Source organism: Priapulus caudatus, unplaced genomic scaffold (genome assembly GCF_000485595.1).
Source record: "Priapulus caudatus unplaced genomic scaffold, Priapulus_caudatus-5.0.1 Scaffold493, whole genome shotgun sequence".
NCBI classification, from domain to species: Eukaryota; Metazoa; Priapulida; class Priapulimorpha; order Priapulimorphida; family Priapulidae; genus Priapulus; species Priapulus caudatus.
The window spans coordinates 20,423-24,011 of NW_014577554.1; the positions used below are offsets into that span (position 1 = coordinate 20,423).

General features: G+C 50.2%; 1 protein-coding gene and 1 long non-coding RNA gene across 2 annotated transcripts in view; one reads left to right on the forward strand and one right to left on the reverse strand.

Annotated features, from left to right (window-relative positions):
* The window catches only part of LOC106810990, a 7,312-nt gene extending 7,039 nt beyond the window's left edge, over positions 1 to 273 (forward strand). The window contains exon 3 of the long non-coding RNA XR_001394086.1: positions 43 to 273. This is a non-coding gene — a long non-coding RNA (uncharacterized LOC106810990). The remainder of the gene's footprint in view (positions 1 to 42) is intronic.
* The window catches only part of LOC106810989 (nucleobindin-2-like), a gene marked incomplete at its 3' end in the record, with an annotated part of 26,692 nt that overhangs the window by 11,067 nt on the left and 12,036 nt on the right, over positions 1 to 3,589 (reverse strand).

A 3,589-nucleotide genomic window follows, 5' to 3' on the forward strand; every position in this document is an offset into this window, starting at 1 on the left:
TTATGTATGTCTATGTACATACGCGTGTACATGTGTTTGCAGGAGTGTGTGACGGACGCGGTGACGTCGGCGCTCCCGACCGTCCTTTATGACTCACTATAGCCGCATGCGTCTATACCTGTGTATGTATTATGTATGTCTATGTACATATGTACATGTGTTTGCAGGAGTGTGTGACGGACGCGGTGACGTCAGCGCTCCCGACCGTCCTTTATGACTCACTATAGCCGCATGCGTCTATACCTGTGTATGTATTATGTATGTCTATGTACATACGTACATGTGTTTGTAGGAGTGTGTGACGGACGCGGTGACGTCAGCGCACCCGACCGTCGAGGACCTCGGCGTGACGCTCACGAAGTTCGAGGACCGCGCGCCGTTCGAGATGCACCAGTTCGACCGCCTCGCCTACTACGAGCAGGAGCTCGGAGAATTCCCCGTCGTCCCGACGCCCCCCATCCAGCCGGCGCCCGTCTAAAGTCGTCGGCGGCGCCCTCTACCCCCCCGCTCCGCGAGTCGGGGCGGCGATTCCCGGGGGAGGCTTCCCGACGACGTTCGCTTGTTTTTGTCGCGATGCGGGGCGAGAAACAAGCGAGCGTCGTCGGGTAGCGTCCCGCGCAGCGCCGTCAGTTTTCGCCGCGCGGCCGTGTCTTAAACGTTGGGCTCACCCGGACCGAAGCAGCCGCCAGTATGCCGCGCTTATTCAGTGCTGTTGTGGAAGGGATGGTCAGGAGAGGGTAGCACTCACGGGGCATGTCGTTTGCACAAGGTGGCGGGTGGTCATAAAATGGATTCGCTCGTCGTGGTTTGAAAGCAAAAGCGTAATCAAACGTCAGTTCGGTTCGGTCAGACGAAGCCCACTTCGTCGGAATTCGCACGAGTTAACGATGGAAAACTCGTTAACTGTATGTTAATTGGGCGTCTGCTTCTCTGCAATACTGCTACTCGTAGAAAATACCCGGTCTCTTAACAAGTTACGCGCAAGAAATTATACAGCAGCTGTAGTGGGTGTGTGTGTGGTGCGATTCGTAGACACGTTGTACTAGCACCCCCTGGCTGTGGTAGATCAGCCTTAAGAAAGATTAAATTGTTTTGTTTTAATTTACCAGCTGGTGTTCTCTGTTTTTAAGTATCATGGACGTATCGTATAAGCATTCACGTGGTGAAAGTGAGTGTGTGTGAGTGAGTGTGGAGGAACACATATAAAAACATGTACAAGTGTCGTAGTTCAACAATTCCTTTATTCCAACCACTAACACATGATCAAATAAGCCACTCCTACAACCAAACCTAAGTCACTTGCCACACAGTTTAACATTGTTCGAGGAAATCTAAACTACAAGGAACCATGGTACTAACTTTCCGACAGCGCTATTACCTTTGAAATTCGCATCCAGTGATCACTGTTCTGTTCAGGTTTAAAAGAACTGGAGGAATGATAGAACGAAATTTAAAAGCACCATCAATTTATAGTGCACACGTACAGACGACATAATTGCAACATGAGTTCTGGAGTTATAAAATCGAAACTAACAAGGTCTGAAGTTTCTAGATGATCTACATTCTATTGCACGATACGTAAATGCAAATTGCAACCAGTTAATTCCCCCATCATATCACCCAACCACCACGACTGCCCGTTTGGCATACCCCCCCTCTAAGCTTGACACAGTTCAAGACACTCTCTCATCGTTATAAATAAAATCTACATAGAAAAATAAGGGGAAACTGCGCAGTCATTTTGATGCACTAATACGCTCGACCTACCTCACACTCACCACCCGTTCGTCTGGCACGACTTGGTGGTCAATAAAAAAAAAGTTCCATTTATTTACTTCGCAAATCGAAAAGAACACAAAACTGCATTCGATAAACAACGTCGGTAAACCACATCCGACTCGCAGCCACTCTCGCTACACGGTGCACGTATTTTCGTGACGTCACCAGTCTCCGTGCGATTCGGCCTCCTTGCGCTTCATGCTGACAGGTTAAACTACGCAAGAAGCTAGACTGCTGTTGAGATTTGTTTTCGCCTCACATTAAAATGCATGCATGAGTGCACAGACGCAGGCACACGTGCACTCGCCCTTACACATGAGTGCACAGACGCAGGCACACGTACATATGCGTGCACGCATGTGCAGGCACACGCCCCACCTCTCACCCCTCGTGTAACGGGGATTTGTTAGTCGACTATCCCAACCCACAACAGATCACCACCGACGTTAGATGAAGCTCACAGTGGAAGCACCGAAAGAGAGAGACAGTGAATAAAGAAAATTTACAGCTGATAACGACAACACGAGAAGGAATTTCCCCCGCGCGCGTCCGTTGGCAAGTATCGTTCGACGTTCGCCGCGATGCTACGCCTCCCTATCACACTTGATTCGGCTTCGGCTGCTGCTGCTGAGGGACCGCGGGAACCACTCGCTGCGCGGTGCCCTGACCCTGAGCCTGAGCTGGCTGCTGCCTAGCTTGACCTCCTTGCTGGGTACCAGCTTGATTCGGCTTCGGCTGCTGCTGCTGCTGCTGCTGCTGCTGAGGGACCGCGGGAACCACTCGCTGCGGAGTGCCCTGATCTTGAGCCTGAGCTGGCTGCTGCCTAGTTTGACCTCCTTGCTGGGTACCAGCTTGAGCCGCCGCCTGCTGCTGCTGCTGCTGCTTTTGTTGCTGCTGATGCTGCTGCTGCTGCTGTTGTTGCTGCTGATGCTGTTGCTGCTGCTGTGCCTCTTGGAGCTTTAAGTAATATTGTAACAAATATGCGCAATTACATTACGAATACATGCCACATAGGGATTTCTGCGCAGTTGTGATGCTAGTCTCACGATAATTACAGTCATAAGAGTATCTGTCAAGGCAAAAGTTGCATTGGGTAATAAGGAAAGTTCTACTATACATTTATTAATGGATTTACATCGATGACCGCATGAAATACATGTGTAGCTTGTAATGTAGCAAATAATGCAGCACATAAATCATACCTTCTGCTGCTGTTGCTGCTGTGCTGCCGGCTGTTGTTGCTGGTGCTGTTGTGGTAGCTGGTGCTGTTGCTGCTGCCCCTGTGCTACCTGCTGCTGTTGTTGCTGTTGTTGCTGTTGGTGTGGCTGCTGGGAGCCCTGGTGTCTCTGTACATCACGGCAAACATACAACGTTCAGTTTCTCCCCATTTTTCTAACATCGCTCACAAACAATAATAACACGTCACTTCTGCGGCATGCTGCACACATGCAACTAACACTCGTGCTTTACGTATATATATACCTGCTGGTCTTGATCTAGTTGTCCTTGGTGATATTGAGGGTCAACTTGACTTGGGTGTTGCTGGTATTGTTGGTCAACTTGCCCTGGGTGTTGCTGGTAACGAGGGTCAACTTGGCCGGGATGTTGCTGGAATTGTTGGTCAACTTGCCCTGGGTGTTGCTGGTAACGAGGGTCAACTTGGCCGGGATGTTGCTGGAATTGTTGGTCAACTTTCCCTGGGTGTTGCTGGTAACGAGGGTCAACTTGGCCGGGATGTTGCTGGAATTGTTGGTCAACTTTCCCTGGGTGTTGCTGGTAACGAGGGTCAACTTGGCCGGGATGTTGCTGG